Raw genomic sequence first — 21,820 nt, 5'->3', positions numbered from 1 at the left:
TCAGATGGCAGTTGATTTGGTTCCATGTACACAGCCTGCCCATGCAGCTCTGTGACTTTCAGTGAGTTATCCGGAGGAGTTACAGCGTATCAGAGTACCAAGAACAGTGGCTTCCAGAGGCAGTAAACGCCTAAGAAACGGCAGTGGAGGTGGAGATGGTGCTATTGTTATTGGGTGTCTGGCATTGCCATCTGTTTTTGTCTTAGCTTTTCCTAGCTAGAAGATTCATAGACCTTTTTTTTAAAGAAAGTAATATCAAACTCTCATAAGACATTGGGCACAGACTAAAAAAGCTAACTGTACCATCATGAGCTTTCGCAGCACAGCACCAATTGTCATTATCAACGCACTCTAAGGCGTCGCTGCTGTTTTACGCCAAGGTTTCCATAGTGGTTATCTTTAGGAGCATTCTTTTTTTTTTTCCACTTGCCTTTTTCTGCAAGCATTGTTCATGTTATTTCAGAATCTTTTCTGCTACGACTTTCTAATTTGCTTTTGTCCACGTGGTTCGTGGTAACTATTGATGGCTTCCATTTTCCCTTCTGTGAATGAAGTTTTCCTTCTGCTAGGCCCTACATTTCAAGAGACTCTCAGAAGTAAAATCGCTGAATCAAAAGATACAAATGTTGTCAAAATCTATCTTTATCTATATTTAAAAAAAATAGACTGTTAGAGAGAAATTTTAGGTTTACAAGAAGCTAGAGAGAGCTCCCATTTACTAGCCCCCTACAATTCTGCATATTCTTAACATTTTGTATTAGTGTGGTACATTTGTTGTAATTTATGAACCAATATTGATATATGATGATGGACTAAAGACTATGGTTTACATATAGGGTTCACTCTTTATATTGCACACTTCTGAGTTTTTGACAAATGCATAATTTTATGTATCCGCCATTACAGTTTCACATAGAATATTTTCACTCCTCTGAAAATGCCCTGTACTTCACCTATTAATCTCTCTCCCCATCCTCCCAAACCCATGGCTACCACTGATCTTTTACTTTCTTCGTAGTTTTGCTTTATCCAGAACATCACGTAGTTAGAATTACACAGCAGGCAGCCTCTTATGTTTGACTTCTTTCACTTAGTAATATGTGTTTAAAACTCCTTCGTGTCTTTTCGTGGCTTGATAGCTCATTTCTTTTTAGTACTGAATAATTCCTATTGTCTGGCTGTAGTGTCGTTTAATTATCAGTTCACCTACTGAAGGACATCTTCGTTTTTTCCAAGTTTGGGCAATTTTAAATAACGCACGTATAAACATTGTGTGCAAGTTTTGGAATGGACATACATTTTTAACTCATTTGGGTAAATCTCATGAAGCAAGATTGCTGGATCACATGGTAAGGCTATTTTTGCTTTGTAAGAAATTGTCAAAGCTTTATATTTTGAACATTTATTAAGCGATTTTAGTTATAATACCACTAACACAGTTAATCGTCAAAATAACCTCTGGGTTGGAAGTTATTAGTTTCACCTTCTGATTAATGTTATCAGGATTTATTACTGAAAAGAGTTTTGAAGGTCTTTAAACCTCTTAGCTTCCTGAGAGCAAAATCTGCCTCTGGTGTCACCTCCAAGGCCTTCATGCCATACTGCATGCAATAGGTGTTCGATTAATGTTCATTACACATCACAAAACCACCTCACTGCGCAAATAAAAACATGGAGATCCAAAAAAGGAAAGCAAAGTGCTTCTGGCCAAACATCATTTTACTCACGGCAGAAACTATGCTAAGAGTTAACTCATGCTTTGTCAATTTTTGGACCAACATTTTGAGTGACCAGACTCTCGATCATTGTGTGTGCTAAGTTGCTTCACTCATGTCCAACTCTTTGTGACACTATGGACTCTAGCCCACCAGGTTCCTCTGTCCATGGGATTCTCCAGACAAGAATACTGGAATGGGTTGCCATGCCCTCCTCCAGGGGATCTTCCTGACCCAGGAATCGAACCCGCATCTCTAAAGTCTCCTGCATTGGCAGGCAGGTTCTTTACCACTAGCGCCACCTGGGAAGCCCTTCTGGATCACTAAATTCAAGCAAATCAAGCTTCAGGACTCAGACATCCATACTTACTGTCGTAATAAACACCCTCTCCTCACTTTCAATCCCACCCACTACCATGTCTCCCAGAGACACCTGAAGTGATGTGTTCAAGTAGATAGAGTACTTTGTGGCTACAAAGTCTCATAGCAAGCAAAGGTAGCAACAACAGCAATAATAATGACAACAATAAAAAAAAGTCAAGAGTTCTTGATTGCTTATGCGTTTTCAGGCTGTTTACATGTATTATTTCATTTCAGCATCACAGCTACTCTCTGGTTAGGCACAATTAAATTAGTGACAATTTATTGAAATGCTGTAGTCCATGGGGTCGCAAAGAGTCAGACACGACTAAGTGACTGAACTGAAGTGAACTGTTGAAATGTGATTAATAAACCACTACAGTGGGTTGCCATGCCCTCCTCCAGGAGATCTTCCCAACCCAAGGATCAAACCCACATCTCCTGAAGCTCCTGCACTGCAGGTGGATTCTTTCTGCTGAGCCACTGGGGAGTTCCCTAAGGAACAACAATTTAGAGGTAAGAAAATTGAGCCTCAAGGAGGTTGAATAGCTTGCTCAAGGCTCCACAACTCTTAGTGGAAAGCCAAATGTCCATCCAATGTTGAGTCACTCAGCCGCAACTTGAGAACATGAGATGTAGAGTCAGATGGACCTGGATTAGTATTCTGGGGCTAATCATTTTGCCAGCTATGTGCCCTTGACCTTGTGATTTCTAACTGCAATGAATCTCCATCTGTAAAATGGGAATATTAATAATTAACTGTGACAAATGCTTTCTGCTTTCTCCTCAGTAACCATTGCCTCTGCACAGCACAGAAACTTTATAGGCTCCGGACTCCTCAGAAGGAGGCTCCGGATCTCAAGGAAGAAAAGCCCCAATCCCAGCCTCATGAGGTGAATCAAGATCGGTTTAACCCAGATATATATGGTAACAGCAGGTATGTTATCTAATTTTGTTAGGGGAAGCATGCTACGGAGATGAAGCACACACATACGCCCCCCCCCCCAACTGGGAGGGGTCATTCTTATCTTTTTTTCTGAGTGGATCTTGGACATAATAGCTGGAGGTGCAGCAGCCATCTTGCAACCATGAGGTGACAAGCCAATAGGCAGAAACGGGGGAGCAGAAAAGAAAGAAAGAGTCTGGATCTTTTATTGCCTAGTTAAGTGGTTCCACCAGCCTAAGACAGAAGACTACATTCAGACTTATTAAAATGATTCTTACTGGTTTATGCCACTCTAAGGGCTTCCCTGGTGGCTCAGACAGTGAAGAATCCTCCTGCAATGCAGGAGACCTGCGTTCTATCCCTGGGTCAAGAAGATCCCCTGGAGAAAGCAATGGCTACCTATCCCAGTACTCTTGCCTGGAGAATCACACAAACAAAGGAGCCTGGCAAGCTGCAGTCTAGGGGCTTGCAAAGAATTAGACACAACTGAGCGACTAAGCACATGTTGCATGGGCACATGCACACACACACACGCCACTCTAAGCAGAGTTGTCTTTTATTTGCAGCTGAAAGCACTTCTAATGGATATATAGACTTCCACCAGAGCACAGGGTTAGGGAGTTTCATGTGGTGCTCAGAAACCCAAATACCGGAGCCAGAGTTTCTGAGTTTTGATCTAAGCTCTGCCACTAACAAGCTGCATGACCCGGCAAGTCACCCAGCTTCTCTGTGACTTGCTGTCCTTGTCTATAAAATCCTCACTAAAAGTGTGTTGAGTTTTGTATAAAGGACAATACCAGTGCATGCCTTGTACTGTTATTAGGAGCATTAAATGACTAAATGTTTTATAAAATGGTTAGAACATTGCCTGACACATAGTAAGTGGCTATACACATGTTTGTCAAGAAAAGAAAAATTCAGAGAAAAATTAACCACTATCAAAGTCTTGATCTGACCATCAGGCCTCTTGTGCTATTTAAGAAGAATATTGACCATGTTGCCACTGAAACTCAAGGAGCTTGAGTTTCATGAAATGCCCCTAAAGTCAGTCTCAAACCAGCAACAGTAGTGGTTTCTTTTTGACAGAAAATGCTCCTTGGAGAACACTGACTGGTAAAGAAGGAGGGGCTGTGACTATCAAGTCGTGTCATGAAGTGAAAGACCAAAATACCCAGACTCGCCCATGCAAATGGGTGTGGGTCTCCCCTGGCGGCCCTTTTAGAAGATTCTAGACATTTTTGAACTTGTTTTTGAAAGGGTCTTTCCAGCCAGTGGCTTGTTTTTTTGCATCTCCTCGCATCTTTCTTGCCAGTGGTTGGGAGGGTGAGGATGCGGAGGGAGGGTGATGCCAGCGGTCCAGGCCCTTCTGTGCCAGGAAGGACGAGCCCCCTGGCCAGCATGAAATGGAGCAGGTTTCACCTGGGTCTTTCCCACTTTCTATGACCCACATAGCGACCCTCCGTAGAGATCAGATTTGAATTTGGGCAATGACTGAACGCTTTTGGAAACCTAGCTTGTTCGTGAGGGTTAAGAATCAATCGGGAGGTGTGTCCATTATCAAATCCTGTGGAATCTGCCTTCAGACTACATACTCCTCCCAAGCCTCTACTTTCTACCAATGACAGTCCAGACCAAGCCACCACTAACTTCTGCTTGGATTCCTGCAGAAGCCTGTGTCCTACCTGGCCTTTCTGTTTCTACCCTACCTACCCCGCCTTTTCCCTCAGCAGTCAGGGGGAATCTTTTAAAAGGGTAAAACAGATTTCCCTGGTGGTCCAATGGTTAAGACTTCACCTTCCAGTGGCCGTGGTTTCGATCCCTAGTTCCCTGGAGGATCTAAGATCCCACATGCCGCAGGCATGCAGGGAAAAAAAAATAATAAAAGGGTACACCAAATCATGGCACTCATCTGCTCAGACTTTCCAATGGAATCCCGTCTCACTTAGAATGAAATCCGAGGTTCTTAGTATGACTCACAACACCCTCTCTGCCACTTTCCCCATTGCTGACCTTACTCTCCACACTGGCCTTCTTGCCACAGGCCAAACATACCTGAGTGCAGGTTGGCCTCAGGGCCTTTGCACGTTGTGTTTCCCTTCTCTGGGACTCTGTTCCTTGTATTTCCTGCCTGGCTCATTTCCTCATTTCATGCAGGTGTCTGCTCAGATGTCAACTCTCACAGAGGCCTTCTCTGACCAACCCCTGGAACTTATCTTCCTTCACTTCTCATTTTCTGTTATTAACCGTAATTCTTACGACTCACTGATATTATTACAGATTTGGTGACTTTTTATTTATTTATTTTTAATTAACTATTTATTTTTTGCCATACCAAGTGGCATGCAAAATTTTAGTTCCCTGAATAGCGATCGAACTCAGCACTCCAGAAATGGAAGCACAAAATCTTAACCACTGGACCACTGAGGAAGTCCCTTGGTGACTTTTTACATCACCATCAGAATATCAGCCCTGAAAGGAAAGAGGCATTGTTTTGTCCATTCAGATGTCCACAGAACCCAGAACATTGTGTAACTGATGCTCAGTAAATACTAAGTTAGATAACATAATGTGTGTCTGGTTAGCAATAAATGGTGTCTGACAAAGTTTTAAGCCTGATGTCTCTTGTGATCCTGCTAAGTTGGCCCGGATTCTACTTCCCAGAAAACTCAGGATACATTCTGAACAACAAAAGCAACACTGGACCAGTGTTTTAAAAAATCCAAAGAGAATACTTTGAAAGTGAACATATAGGTGACTGAATGCTTCCTCCTACATTTGTTTTAAAATCATCTACAGAAGGCAGTGGCACCCCACTCCAGTACTCTTGCCTGGAAAATCCCATGGATGGAGGAGCCTGGTGGGCTGCAGTCCATGGGGTCACTAAGAGTCGGACACGACTGAGCGACTTCACTTTCACTTTTCACTTTCATGCATTGGAGCAGGAGGTGGCAACCCACTCCAGTGTTCTTGCCTGGAGAATCCCAGGGACGGCGGAGCCTGGTGGGCTTCCGTCTATGGGGTCGCATAGAGTCAGACACGACTGAAGCGACTTAGCAGCAGCAGCACATCACATTTAGTTCTTTTTGTCCCTTCCTTTGAACCTGGGTACCAGACAAACAGTCCCACACATGGTGTCTTTGCATCACTCAGACCAGGGTTCTCATCTGTGATCGTTTAAAAACAAAACAACCCCATTCCTTGACATTCTCCCCATCGAAAGATGGGATTTATATCATTTACTTGAGTTTTGGTGATTGTTCAAGTGGCGATGGTCATGCAGCGTCTTCAGGTTTCCTTAGACACTCAGTCTGGGGAGTCACAGAGACTGCCTTGCTGAAGAAGCTGCATGGAGGTACTCTGGTCTGTGATCTCAGCTGAGCTCCCAGCCAGCACCCCAGGGTTGGCCGATAGCCATGCAAGCTGTCATTTTGGATGTTTAGATCATCTGTACTTTCAAATGACCACAGCCTGATATCTGACTACAAGGGCATGGGAAACCCCAGTGAGAACCACCCAGCCTAGCCCTTCCCAGATTCCCCATCAAAAAGTCATGAGTAACATAAAGTGATTGTCGTTTTACAAGGCTAAGCTTTGCAGTCGTTTGCACTCAGCAATAGGAACTAGAAGTCCACACTCTTTCTCCCTCATACGAGGCAGTCGTAAGTAAGATTTTCCTAAATATTCTGGGCATCAGAGCTCATACGTAAGTGAGGAGTGACAATATGTTTATGTGGTGGTTGCTTAGAGGAAAAGCAAGGTTTCTTTTAAACCTCTCATGGTTCCCAGCACATACTTTATTGCCTCAAACCTAAGATGCTATCACTTATACAACTCATGATTAATTTGTGTGCTAGAAGAGATGTGTGTGCATGCTCAGTCGTGTCTGACTCTTTGCGACCCCGTGGACTGTAGCCCACCAGGATCCTCTGTCCATGGGATTTCCTAGGCAAAAACACTGGCATGTGCTGCCATTTCCTTCTCCAGGGGATCTACCTAACCCAGGGATTGAATCTGCATCTACTGAATTGGCAGGTGGATTTTTTTACCACTCAGCCACCAGGGAAGCCCCAATAGACTTCTAAGTGCCATTGATTGTAGGACACATACCATTTTTGGAGATGCTGAAATTTGAAAAGATGTATATATTAGGACCTTTGATTTAAGGAATGAATAACATAAACACCTAGTTAAGCCTGGACACAGAACAAGACCCACTCAGCCAAATTCGAGGTTTTGAGGACCAAGAGGAGATCTTAAAGAAAATGCACCTTTGTATGAAAGTCTCTAATTAGCCATGCCATTCTGTACACTATAAACAAAGATTAACGGAGACAACCTGCGGTCCAGGCAGAAAGCGCCTTCCTTGGGCAGCTGTCAAATGGTTTCAATTCAGGTGACATTGCATCACAGTTATTTAGTAGAAGTGTATTTTGCAAGAGGGATGAAGTCAGATCCCCAAATCTGGCTGTGAGTAGGCAAGTTCTTTTCAGTGGAAACTCTTTTCTAGTAATGGTAATAGACCAAGCCCCATTTCTCTTTGATTTGGGAGTCTCTTCTTTTTTAGAACTTGATGTAGTTATTTCTTAAGACATGTCAGCCAAGGAGCAGAAGGGGTCTGAGCAGAAAGAGAGAGGAGACTCAAGCCATGTCAACCAGAGAAGAAATGCAAAGAAGCATCAGAGTGCTAGCAGGCACTGAGAGGGAGTCAGTACAGCTCCCAGAGTTAGTGTGTTGGCCCTCATTTGAAAGGTGAGCCTCCTTCAGGACAAGAGAGGTTAAGTCTCTTGCTCTGAGTCACACAGCTTCATTACGTCCACTTAGTCCATCAGACACAGAGCCTGTGCTCTTACCCACAGTGCTGTGCTGGTCAGAATGTTTGCAGAGACATGGAAATGAATTCAAAGGAGACTCCAGGAAGCCCAGGTCTGTGGGCACAGCAGTCTTTACAGCCTTACCTAAACAGGGAATTCATTTCCACCTATGAGGCTTTTCTTGTCTCCTCCTCTTCCTATGAAAATCAAAGCATCTTTCAAGGCCCAGCTCTAACGGGGCAACTGAACCCTTGTTCCTGCAGGGAGATTCCTGGCTGCCCTTGGATCCGGGTTCATTGTCCCTGGGACAAGTTTGGCAGCCCTCCTGGTGTCGGTGGCTTTTATTAGACTGGAAGTTTCTTGAGGCTCTGGGATTAGACTAAATTAGAATCCTACCTCTGATTTATGATGTGTGTCTTTGGGCATGTTTCTTAGCCTTCCTGGGCTTTAGTGTTGCTAAATCTTTGAAATGGGAATAGCCTGAGTATCCACTTTTCAGGACTGTCTTGAAAATGAAGTGTGTTTGGTTAGGTCGCATGGTAAGGGCTTGGTATTGCTTGTTATTATATAGAGAAACTGGGAAAGTATCCTTATGGGTCCACTCACTTAGTTCTCACAACCAGCCTAGCAGGTGCTTTTACCACTAGCCCCGTTTTACAGGAAACTAGGGTGAAGTAATTTGCTCAGAGCCTCACAGCTAGAATAAGACAGAACTTTATTCTTATCTTTTTGAACTCCTCTCTCAATGGAATCTCATTGGAAATCTTCCATGGAATGAATTCTGAGGAGGTTTTATCATGTACCAACCTCAGCAGTTCAATTTAGTTCAGTCGTTTGGTCATGACCAACTCTTTGTGACCCCATGGGCTGTAGCATGCCAGGCCTCCCTGTTCATCACCAACTCCTGGAGCATACTCAAACTCATGTCCATCCAGTCGGTGATGCCATCCAATCATCTCATCCTCTGTTGTCCCCTTCTCCTCCTGCCCTCAATCTTTCCTAGCATCAGGGTCTTTTCAAATGAGTCAGCTCTTTGCATCATGTGGCCAAAGTATTGGAGTTTCAGCTTCAGCATCAGTCCTTCTAATGAATATTCAGGACTGATCTCCTTTAGGACGGACTGGTTGGATCCCCTTGCAGTCCAAGGGATTCTCAAGAGTCTTCTCCAACACCACAGTTCTAAAACATCAATTCTTCTGCACTCAGCTTTCTTTATAGTCCAACTCTCACATTCATACATGGCTACTGGAAAAACCATAGCTTTGACTAGATGGACTTTTGTTGTCAAAGTAATGTCTCTGCTTTTTAGTATGCTGTCTAGGTTGGTCATAACTTTCCTTCCAAGGAGCAAGTGTCTTTTAATTTCATGGCTGCAGTCACCATCTGCAGTGATTTTGGAGCCCCCCAAATAAAGTCTGTCACTGCTTACTCTGTTCCCCATCTATTTGCCATGAATGATGGGACCAGATGCCATGATTTTAGTTTTCTGAATGTTGTGTTTTAAGCCAACTTTTTCACTCTCCTCTTTCACTTTTATCAAGAGGCTCTTTAGTTCTTCACTTTCTGCCATAAGACTGGTATCATCTGCATATCTGAGGTTATTGATATTTCTCCTGGCAATCTTGATTCCAGCTTGTGCTTCATCCAGCCCAGCATTTCTCATGACACACTCTGCATATAAATTAAATAAGCAGTGTGACAATATACAGCCTTGACGTACTCCTTCCCTGATTTGGAACCAGTCTGTTGTTCCATGTGCAATTCTAACTGTTGCTTCTTGACCTGCAAACAGATTTCTCAGACCTGCATACTTCTTCCTGCATATGTCTCTTAACCTGCATCCTTCTTCCTCAAGAAATGTTAATTAAACTCCCTCAACAAAATGAATTAGATTCTATTTGCCAGAGAACATTCTGAGTAAATAGAGTAAAAGCCATTGACAAGTCAAGCTCTTGCCTCATACCTGGCTAGCCCCTTGAGAAGCTTGGGGTTCCTAAGAGTGGAGAGTGGAGAGGGACCCCATTTTGGCAGCATAGTGGTATCCTGTCTCATTGTGGATCTGGTGAAAGTTGAGGGGCTCAGAGGGGGCCCCAAATAAGCACAGTGCCCCAGCTCACTGCACAGATGGGGCAGTGAGTGGCACGATGGGTGCAGCTGTGTCCTTGGCTGGCAGTCGACCTTCACTGCAGCAGCCACAGAAGGATCATAGCCATGATGCAGAAAGACACTGGGGCGGGAATGCTTGAGGACCTGCTCTGTGTCCAGCACTAAGAGAGTTCTCCCAAACAGTTGGGGGTTTTCTCCACATCTACTCTTGCTAACTTTTATTTTTTCCCCATTGTCCTCAGAGATGTCCTGTATGATTTTAGTCCTTCAAAATGTATCAAGACTTATTTTATGGCTCAGCATATGGTTGGCCTCAAGGAATGTTGCCCATGCACTTGAAGGCATACCCTCCGGGTTTGGGGTGGGGGTGTTCCCTGGATGGTAGGGAACATCCTGTGTTCTCTGCTCTTGTGCAAGGTCTGGTTGTCTGACTGATGGACAAATGTCATCACACTGTGTGCTCTCAGGGGAGGGGAATGAGGGACCGACTGTCCATGTGGGTGAGAGGACGTGGCCAGCCCCTGACCCCAGGAGGCAGACCTTATGCCAACTTGTCATCCATGTAGCCCAAGTGAGAAGAAAAGGCCACGAATCTAAATAGACCTCTGAGGCCAAGAGGAAAGATCTTAGGGATTTGCTGGAGGGAAGGGAAATATCCCCCTGGACTTGAGGAGAGCTCGCTCTTCCTGCCTGCTGTCTTGTGCATTCAGCAAACACTTATCAGAGACTTGCTCTTCCTAGTTGCAGCGCAGTGATGCCTAGCAGGGCGAGGGGTATCATGGGAAAAGGCTGTACATATTGGAATAGAGTCATTCTTGCTTCGTTTGTCTCTCCTCTTAGTTAAGCACATCCACAGGCAAAGCAGGAGGGTTTCCATCAGGAAGCTGAAAGGTGGGGCAACATACTGCTATCTGGAAACCTATTAGAAATCTTCAGGGAATTATTTCTTGAAGCACAAGGGACTCATGCATTCCTAAGGTCTGGTCCTTCCAGGTTCAGAGAGTTTTGGAATTTTTTCTTTTTTTTTTGGTGCCTTGGACCCTTTTGGGAGAAGGCAATGGCATCCCACTCCAGTACTCTTGCCTGGAAAATCCCATGGACGGAAGAGCCTGGTAGGCTGCAGTCCATGGGGTCACTAAGAGTCGGACATGGCTGAGTGACTTCACTTTCACTTTTCACTTTCATGCATTGGAGAAGGAAATGGCACCCCACTCCAGTGTTCTTACCTGGAGAATCCCAGGGACAGAAGAGCCTGGTGGGCTGCCGTCTATGGGGTCGCACATAGTCGGACATGACTGAAGTGACTTAGCAGCAGCAGCAGCAGGATCCTTTTGACTTTTCAGAATAATGCTTTCAAAATGCATATTAAAATGCATATTATAGAACACTCAGGATTACAAAGGAAAGCAATTATGTTGAAACACAGTTCTATGCATGGACCTCCGTGTCCCTTCTCTGGAGAGGGGGCCCAGCTTTTAGGAAAGGGTGGCAGGATTCTTGGTTAACAAGTAAACAGTGTCTCCCCAGGTTGGTATTTCTATGTTTATGGAACTGATTACCTCTGAGGCAGGCAGGATGAGAGGCTTTGCTTTCAAATAGGTTTGGGGAATACTGGAGTGGGTAGCTGTTCCCTTCTCCAGGGGATCTTCCCAACTCAGGGATTGAACCCAAGTCTCTTGCATTCCAGGCAGAGCCACCAGGGAAGTCCAAGAATTCCGGAGTGGGTAGCCTATCCCTTCTCTAGCGGATCTTCCCGCCCAGGAATCGAACCAGGGTTTCTTGCATTGCAGGTGGATTCTTTGCTGACTGAGCTATCAGGGAGGCCTTACAGAAGACTGTCTTCACCTGCCTTTGGGGAGTTCAATGTTTCTATTTCTTTGCACTCCAGACTGAGTGTCTTAACTTCTAGAAATAAGCCAGATTGCCTCAGCTGAGTTTTCTACCTTTTACATTTCGTTGGTTGTTCCCTGAATGGAGGGAGGGTAATGAAATGGCAAGAGAATGAATGGGTGGGGTTAAAGGCTGACTGTGCTGGGATGGAGGAAGGCCTGGGGCTGGGTGATCAGAGAATATGTTTTTGGGGTAGACTTTGGGGTCACCTGATGCAACTCTAGGTGGGCGTTCACTAAAAAGAGAGTGTAGCCCAGGAGAGTGGAGTGACTCTTTATTATTTATTTTATTTCATTTTGCGGGGGGGTGACTCCTGATGGGAGCAGAAGAGAAGCCTGAGGTTCGAGAAGACCCATGCTGTACTCGGGTAGGTGGCAGAGGCTGTGTGCCTCATGAGAACTAGATGCCACTTAGGAAGGAACTATTGGCAGCCACTTTGCTTATATCCCTCATTCCCACCACTACTCTAGAACCCAGGAATCTGCATTTTATCCATTAATTAACAGACACTGAGCATACTTAATCCAAGGTCACCCAGCTCCAGCAAGAAGCGGTAGAGCTAAGATCACATTCCACACAGTCCCAGAATCTGAGATCTTTGTTTCCATGATCCCGTGCCCAGCTGCCCCTCTGTAGCGCAGAGGCCATGGGTGTACCTCCTGGGATCAGGTTGCCTGGGGTCAAATTCCAGCTCCACTGTGGAATAGCTCAAGGATCCATGGCAAATTGTTGACCCTCATCTGTAAAATGGGATGATTTTAGTACTTTCTTTATGGACTTTTCTTTTTATACTTTTTTTTTTTTTTTTTTTTTTGCCGTGCTGAGCTGCATATGGGATTTTAATTCCCCAACCAAGGATCGAACCCCTGCCCCCCTGCTGTAGAAGCACAGAGTCCTAACCACTAGACTGCCAGGGAAGTCCCAAGGACTTCTCTTGATGATTTAAGAGATAGTGCATGTACAGCTTCTGAGACCTCCCAAGTCTGTCATGTGCTCCATAAGTGCTGGCATGTGATTATTATCAGCCCAGCAGGACAGGGAGGCTGTTAGCGGGCCCCTGCTGTGTGACTCGTCCTCTGTTTACTCCTCTGACTGTCCTAACTGGCAGGCTTTCGTGAGCTTGTTTTTCTGGTACGAAGGTTGCCCTGGTGTTCTGGAGTGACCTGGCAGGGCTGAGATGATTATACAACTCTACGTGCCAGGCCAGGTTCAGCACTCGCCTTGGCAGCCTGCTAAGCCAGTGCCGCTTGGATAGAGCCACTACCCTTCAGCCTGCTCTCTCACTCTGGAAAGCTTGACCTTTACTCAGAATCACCTTCCAACCCCCACGTCACCCAGCAGGCTCGTTCACCCGCTCCTCCCCTGCACACATGTGGCCTTCTTCTCATCCAGGGAGACAACAGGGACTCCGGTGTCCCCCAGATTCAGATTCTTCCTTCATCTCTTTTTCTCTTCTACTGAATGTCCCCTGGGGTGTGTCTTGTGCACTGGAGGAGTATCATAAAGATGTGAAAAGGTTTTGAAGAACAAAGGTTGTAGCACCCAACAGCCTGGGTCTAATCCTAGCTGTGGACTCAGCATGGCACAGAGCAACTGCTTATACTTGAGATTTTTTTGTGGCATATCATGTAATATTACATATATATAATATATATATATATAAAAACTTCTAATCAGGTTATAAAGATTAAATAGTTAAATAGGATAGCCTGTGAAAACATACCGCCAGCACTCAACGCTAACCATTATTTGTTATTCGTTGTTCAGTCACTTATTCTTTGCGACCCCATGAATGGCAGCCCACCAGGCTTCCCTGTCCTTAACTATCTCCGGAGTTTGCTCAAACTCATATATGTTGAGTCAGTGATGCCATCCAGCCATCTCATCCTCTGTGGCCCCCTTCTCCTGTCGCCTTCAATCTTTCCCAGCATCAGGGTCTTTTCCAATGAGTCGGCTTTTTGTATCAGGTGGCCAAAGTATTGGAGCTTCAGCATCAGTCTTTCTGGTGAATATTCAGGGTTGATTTCCTTGTGGTTTGATCTCCAAATGTGACCATTATTCACAGTCATAGGGAAAACTTGGGATGTATCTTCGATCAAGACTTTGTGACCTCAGGGTCTCAGTTTCACAACCTCAAGCAGGACTGCTGATGGCTGCCCTGGTGTGAGTATCAGGATATAAAAGGGGGTGAAGAAGCTGGGCCTTCCCAGGGTCAAGAATTGGACAGAGCTCTGTTCCTTTCTGTGCACCAGATGCCCGAGCTTAAACCTGAAAGAACCATCTACCTCCATTTTCACCCCTTCACCTGTTAAGGTAGGAAGTTGGGCTCAGCAAACCCTCCCAGCACCATGGGGGCTGCAAACTCTCTGGCTGAGAATGTCCAGCTGGTGGTCAGCCCCTCTCCTGTGTGGAGTTTTCTCCCCTGCCCCCTTTCAACACCCTCTTCTAGCACCTTCTGAAACCAGTCATACTCTTAAACTAAGGCACTTGGCCCCCAAAAATTTCCAGCTCCCTGAAGCTCATCCGCTCCCCCAGGCAGGAGTCTAAGGTTTTCCTCTGGCTAGCACGGCCCACCTCCCCAGCGTCTTTGGTAACTTTTGCACAGCCTATCCCTTGCTCCCCATACAAGCTTCCATCCCCTCTCTGGGACCTTGTTTTTTCTGCTCCTTGTTGCCCAGGGCACTCCATCTCTGATGGTTGAAATGCCGCTCAGTCCAAATCCGTCCTCCACTGAGCTTTTCCCATTGGCTCCAGCTGGAACAGTATATGTATTTTTAAACTTTCAAATCTCTCTTTCTTTTTTGTTCTTCTGATTTTGCGTATTTCAGTTATGCTTTAGCACCTTAAGGAAAACATCTCACCCCCACAATGACTAAGCAGCTGAGAAAATGGAAAGAACACGGCTTCTCTCTATACCTCTGTGCTCTCATCTGGAAAATGGAGATAAACATGGTAAATAACCAACTGTCTTAAGGATTGTTTTAAGGCTTAAAAGGGGCTCTTGACATGAATACTTTCCACCTCTTGGACCTACACATTTTAAAGGATCAATGAATGAATGAACGAGTGAAAGCCTTCCCTGTTTTACCTCCAATTGTCAAAGAAAGATAAGCTTTTGCTAAAACCCTAGGAATTCTGCACCAGTAATCTGCAAATTTAGGGCTTCCCTGGTGACTCAGTGGTAAAGAATCATCTGCCAGGCAGGAGACTTGGGTTCCATCCCTGGGTCAGGAAGATGCCCTGGAGAAGGAAATGGCAACCCACTCCAGTTTTCTTCTTAGGAAATCCCATGGACAGAGCAGCCTGGCAGGCTACAGTCCATGGGGTCGCAAAAGAGTCGGAACAACTTAGAGACTGAACAAAAACAACAACTTGCAAGCTTAGGTTCTGGGTTAGACACTTATACCCCTGTGATTAAGGCATGAGCCAAACATTCCTGCAGAGCAGTGACATCATCTAGGATGGAGGTCAGCAAACTATGACCTCTGGATGACATCCAACCCATTACACTTTTGTATGAAGCCCAAAAACGAAGAATGGGCTCTGCATTTTAAATGATTTTTGCCTTTAAAATGTTATGTCTCTGAATGTACATTTTAAAAGGAAATTAGGTTAAACGGAAATGTAAACATCTCTACATCTTTTGAATTAAAAAAATCAAAAAAGTTTAAAAATAAAAAAAAAAGACTATTTCATAACACGTGGAAATTCGAGGAAATTCAGACTTTGGTGTCTATAAATAAAGTTTTATTGATTCTTCATGTTTCTTCATATATGTACTGTCCACACAGTACCAGACAATGTGTGAAGAGCTTTCACACGATAATGGCACAGTTGAGTAGCTGTGAGAGAGGCTGCGCAGCTCACAAAACCAAAGATAGTTACTACCTGGCCCTTTCTAAAGAAAGTCGATCGATCCCTGGGCTATGAAATGAGAGCAGCAGTGTGTACCCAGCCCCTTGTCTGGGGATGGAATGTCTCTTAAAGAACGAGCATCAAGTGGAAGCTCAAGAAAAGTCCATTCTTCCACTCTCTTTCCCTTACTGTCTTAATTCCCTTCCACAGAGAGCTCTTTTATTTGGAGATCTAAGCAAGCCACACAAAACCAGAAGAAGAGGATGGCCGGCCCACTGGGGCACAGGACCCGGCACAGAGGTCTTTAGACAGCAGGGCTGTGTTTCTTACCGCCTCCTGCTCCGGGCCCTCCCCGAGGCCGAGGTCTGTGCGACTCTGTGGGAGAGGCTGGTGGGGTGGGAATGTCTGCATCCCAGACATAGATGAGGCTGCGGCTCTGGATTTCTTAGAGGCTGGTGGTTTCCCCTGCATCCTTTCGTGCCTTAGGTTTTGCAAGGGAGGCTTACGCTGCACTCAAGTTTCCTGCAACTGCAGTTTAGCTCAGCGCAGGGTGACAGCTTGGAAGAGTGAGACCCTGGGCTGGCATGGAGGGTGAGTCGAGGGCCTTGATTCTAACATGAGGGATGTAATGAAGAGGTACCAAGAACTGAGATATGGGGTCTAGCTTGACATCCTAGCTCTGCTCTTAAAGGGCTCTGGGATGTTTCCTCTCTGAACCTCTTTTCTGTGTCTGAAAAGTGGAGGGTGATGGTTTCTCCTGGGGAGGGGTGGAGACAGGGTTCCCTGTCAGGTAAGCTTGGGGAGCTGGGTTTTGTCTTTTACCACACTGAAGTTCTGTGTCTAGAACAGTGCCTGGCCTGTGGTAAGCACACAGCAAATGCCTATTAGTGGAAGGTGATACAGGCATGCCTGGTTTTATTATGGTTTGCAGATACTGCGTTTTTTTACAAATTGAAGATTTGTGGCGACTTTGCATTTTCAAGTTTGGCAATTTTTTAGCAATACAGTTTTAATTTTTTTTTTAATTGTGGTAAAAGTCACATAATATAAAACCTGCTATTTTAACCATATTTAACTGTGCAGTTCAGAGTACTAAGTACAGTCACATTTTTGTACAACTCTCATCATCCATAGCAGTAAAGCGTGTTTTAATCAAGTCACCTACATTTTTAAATATAATTTTATTTCTCTATTTTTGGCTGTACTGGATCTTCATTACTGTGCGAGCTTTCTCTAGTTACAGAGAGCAGGGCTCCTCTTGGTGGAGGTGCGCGGGCTTCTCACTGCGGTGGCTTCTCTAGTTGCCGAGCACAGGCTCCAGGTGCACAGGCTTCAGCAGTGGCAGTTCACTGACTTAGTTGTTCCGAGGCAGGTGGAGTCTTCCTGGACCAGGAATCGAACGTGGTCCCCTGCATTAGCAGGTGCATTCTTATCCATTGTGCTACCAGGGAAGTCCTGTGTTTTGTTTTTTAAACATACTGCTATTGAACCGTTAATACACTACAGCATAGGGCAAATGCAACTTGTGTGTGCACTGGAAAAACAAAAACTTCGTGTGACTCACTTTATTGTGATATTTGCCATTTTGCAGTGGTCTGGCACTGAACCCCCACAATAGCTTTAAAGTGCACCTATAAAATATGTGGACTGCCTACCATACTACCAATTCTCATTAAATAGTCTTATTGTTGTGTCTGTTCTAAGCCAGGAATCAGCAAACTATGGCCCACACACCAAGAATGGCCCATTGCTTGATTTTGTTAATAAAGTTTTATTGGAACACAGCTTTGCCCATTCGTTTATATATTGTCTGGGGCTGCTTTTCTGCCACAGGGATGGAGTTGAGTAGTTGTGAGAGAAACGTATGACCTGCAAAGCCTCAAATATATACTGCTGCTGTGCTGCTGCTAAGTCACTTCAGTCGTGTCCGACTGTGCGAACCCATAGGCAGCAGCCCACCAGGCTCCGCCGTCCCTTGGATTCTCCAGGCAAGAATACTGGAGTGGGTTGCCATTTCCTTCTCCAATGCTATCAGACTCTTAATAGCAAATCTTTGTGGCTCCTGCTCTGAATGCCAAGGGCACCCTGTCTGTAGGTGACCACAGATTTCATTTTCCCCTGATTGCAGGTGTGTGGGCAGTTACCAGCTGAAAACAAGCAGTTAGCATGTATTCTCAATGCCCTCTCTAAGACACTTAATTTTTCCTTTGACACCCTATTTCTACCACATTATTCTGGCCTAGGCAGAGCTGACTTTTCTGTGCCTTCCTGCTCTCCCATTTAAGATGTTGTTACTTTCATTTCTGTGTAAAAAGAAACTCAAGCCACTTGTGAGTTGCTGGCAGATTCATTAGGGATTGGTCTTGTGTCCCACACCAAGTCCATGCTTAGGGAACCACACAGGAGATGAGTCAAGGTAAAAAGGGATGACCCACTAGATACAGCTGACTACATGGTACCAATGGATAGGATGTTGGCAGGGAGCAGGAGGGATCCACTCTGTCCAGGGCACAAAGTGCCTAGGTTTCTGATTCACTCTCCCATTGTTACAACTGAAATGACCTAGGGCACTGTAGTTAGCCTAGCCTAGCCTCAATATTCCGATTTGTAAAGTGGCAACAGTGGTACTTACCAAGTTGGGTGGCTGTGGATATTAAATCAGCTAGTGTATCAGTTGCCCGAAACATTGTAACTAGCTAGCTATTTTTATAACACAGTAAGTCATGTATTTGCAGGTTTGGGAGTGAGAGAGATTGTCAAAGACCTGTGTTATATGCTGTCTTTCCTCTTGAGAATCAAGACCCATAGTTAGAAACCTCTCAGGACCTTGATTTTGTGATGTGGTGATGGGGATCTTTCTAGATTGCGTGGCATTTACCGAGCGCTCTGCAGTCTTTACTTGAAAGGATTCCTGCCCATTGTGCCAGCTGAGCGATGCGGGCTGCGCCCTTGTTTTGCTACCATTTCATACTCAGCGGATCTTTTTCTTCCTTTTTCCTCCAGAAGGTCAGGACAACAGACACTCCTAACCCCAAAGAGAGGACAAGGATGAAGATGGTGAGGTGTGACTGACTCCTGGTCCTGAGCCTTGGCCCCTCTGTAGCCCCAGAGCTGTGGCTGAGACCCTCCCATCCTGGGGAGAGAGAGAAGCCCCGGGGCTTAGAACCTCACGAAGAAGAACGCAGGAAGCTTCGAAAACTGGGGGAACTGTGCACTTTCAAAGCTGATGGTGGCATGGTGCCTCTGCGATCAACAGGGTCAATGCAGGGCACAGGTGAGAATGGAAAAACAGCTGCTGAGGGAAACAGAGAGCTTCTCAAATCACCCCTGTCCCCTCTTTACTGCACCATCAGTGTTTCGACAAAACCCGCCCTTCCGGTGGTGGCCCCTCCACTCCGGTTGGGGACTGATCACTGTGAGCAGAATGAGAGCAGAGAGCCCATTTTCTGGCTGTATGATCTGCACACTCTGCACCTCACTTTCCTCTTTTTTTCAAATGGTGGTAATGATTACCTGGTGCATACTAAGTCACTTCAGTTGTGTCTGACTCTTTGCAACCCTTGGACTGTAGCCTGCCAGACTCCTCTCTCCATGGGATTCTCCAGGCAAGAATACTGGAGTGGTTTGCCATGCCCTCCTCCAGAGGATCTTCCTGACCTAGGGATTGAACCTGTATCTCTTATGTCTCTGGCATTGGCAGGCAGATTCTTCACCACTAGCACCACCTGGGAAGCCAGCCCTGGGTAGGGTCTTATATTAGAGAGGATCCGGTTCCTGGTGCACAGTAGGTGCTCAGTATGAAAATGTTTTCTGCAAGGCTCGTCTTCATCCACCAATCCCTTCTCTGGAGAGGTTTCCTTTCAGACCAGCAAGCTGACAGCACCTAATTTCTTCCTGGGCACATCCTTATGGGTATTCCCTCTGTGGCCACCTGCCCACACCTCTTGATCTCCAGAGGTCAGAGGCAGAATGGGCAGGGACTCTGATGTGCCTTCCTTCTTGGTTGTCCGACAGGGGTGTGGTGCTGCACCTCCTGGTGAATTTCCATAGGATAATCACTTGCTAGCATGCGTGGACAGTTATTGCCTAGAAAGCAACTGTTTCTACTCTTTTCTCATTCATTTCACAAAACATATCCCACTTTGCCCCTGTAAGAGCCCCGTAAGAGAGCCATTGTTCCATTTTACAGATGAGGTACCGGAAGCTCTGAGATTAAGTGACTTGCCCAGGGTTAGCCCGCTGATCGGTGGGGAGCTGGTCACCCACCAAGGCCACGTCAGTCAGCTCCCTCTCTCCACGTCATTGTGAAGGGCGCCCCCCTGGTTCACTCGCTCCTGCTTCCCAGGTGATACAAAATCATGAGCTTTTCCAGGAAAGGTTGTTACCAAGACAGTGGATTTGAGGGTGTGTAGGAGGGCTCTAGGTCAAGGTCAGACTAGAGAGGCCTCTCAAGGGCCCAGCCAACATGCCACACTTCTGCTTTAAGGCCTGAAGAGGCAGGGCGCTGGGGAGGGGTCAGGCGCCACTGCCCAGGGTCGCTGTGAACAAATGACAGCAGGAAATGTCTTCCCTTCCTGCCTGAATCACTTCAGTTCATTCCTTCCCCTCCTTCTAGAAGCCACGCCTGACCATTGGCCTACCCTTCCTATGGGGATACAGTGGACCTTTGCAGCTTCCTATTGACTTACATGTGTGTTTAAAAGTAACTTGTTTTATAAAAAAGTAACTCTGACTACATTTTTCTTGTTCCGAAAAAAAAAAAAAAAAGATAATCACTACGTAAAATTTAAATCAACAGCAATAACCAAATTAATACGAGTAATCACCTCATTTGAATATAATCAGCTGACATTTCAGTGTATAATCATCCAGTGCATTTTTCTTTGTCTATATGTGTGTATATATACACACATAGAAAACATGCTGCTTTCTAATTTGCTTTTAGTTGAAAATGTGTCAGAAGTATCATTCTCTATAATTAATATGCTTCTACAAAAAACTTTGGTGCTGGCTTCTTCATGTTTTTCGCGTCCACTGCCCTGTTATATGTGTGCTAGTTTTGCTTCCTCAATTACATAGTAAGCGTCTTAATTATCCATATTCCCCAGCTTGGTGCCAGCCTCAGGATGGTTTGTTCATTGACTGATGGCAAAGCAGGGCATGGGAAGTAAATGGGATTTGAGGTAGACAGACCTGCATTTCGGTTCTGCAAAATCTTCAGATTTTGCTTCCTTCCTTCCTCTCTTTCCCCTTCGTTCCCATCCTCTCTTCCTCTCTCTGTCCTTTCTTTAACATATGCACTGTTAAATGTTTTAGATATTTATGCAAACACACATTTATTTTAATATCTTGTGACTGCCTCCAGCACTTAGCCCTTAAGATATAGTATTATACATATTTATAGACCAGATCCCTGCTCCCCTGGAGTGTGCTGACCCAAATTAAATCAATAAAGGAAAAGGAAATAGATCACTAAAGCAGTTGAAATACACCAGGAGTAAACACCAGGCTGAGAAAGCTGAAAAAGGGGCCATACTTGAGATGAGGTGGGGGCCCAATGAAGCCCTCTCTGCAGAGATGAGCATGAAGCCAAGACCTGAAGGACCAGCTACACAGAATGGGGAAGACGTTCAGACAAAGGTCCTGAGATGGGAAACACTTTGGCAGTGTTGAGAAACTGAAGAAGACTGTGTGGCCTCGGGTAACAAGGAGGGAGCAAGATGCCCATGGGGAGGCTGGGGGGTGAGTAGGAGCCAAGCGATGCTGGGCTTTTAGGTCCTCGTATGGAGACTGGCTTTACACTAAGAGCAGTAGACCGTCAGCAAGGGATTTTCTGTGGGTAATTTGCATTTTAAAGTTACTCTAGCTGCTGTGTGGATATTGATCTTTGATCGGGGAGGGAACAAATGAAGCCTCTGGGACTTGGGAAATACAAGAAGACAAACTTTATTTTGGAGCATTGAAGGAGCTACAAGCCAAGGACCCTGGAAAATGGGGCAGAGAAAAATAATATGGAGGGCTGGGGATTCCAGGAAGAACTCACAGATGTGTCCCTCGTGTTCCCACCTTCTGTGGAGGACAGAGGAGCCTGGCGTGCTGCAGTCAGTGGGGTCTCAAAGTGTTGGACACAATTTAGC

The 21,820-nt window shown here is 45.4% G+C and overlaps 1 long non-coding RNA gene across 1 annotated transcript in view; it reads left to right on the top strand.

Annotated features, from left to right (window-relative positions):
* LOC129626599 (uncharacterized) overlaps positions 1-19,118 on the top strand; it is a 113,376-nt gene extending 94,258 nt beyond the window's left edge. The window contains exons 4-6 of the long non-coding RNA XR_008702062.1: positions 2,481-2,591; positions 2,866-3,012; positions 18,687-19,118. This is a non-coding gene — a long non-coding RNA (uncharacterized LOC129626599). The remainder of the gene's footprint in view (positions 1-2,480; positions 2,592-2,865; positions 3,013-18,686) is intronic.
* The last annotated feature ends 2,702 nt before the right edge of the window (positions 19,119-21,820 follow it).

This window comes from Bubalus kerabau, chromosome 14 (assembly GCF_029407905.1).
Source record: "Bubalus kerabau isolate K-KA32 ecotype Philippines breed swamp buffalo chromosome 14, PCC_UOA_SB_1v2, whole genome shotgun sequence".
Classification (NCBI taxonomy): Eukaryota; Metazoa; Chordata; class Mammalia; order Artiodactyla; family Bovidae; genus Bubalus; species Bubalus kerabau.
This window is presented reverse-complemented; position numbering and strand designations above follow the sequence as displayed.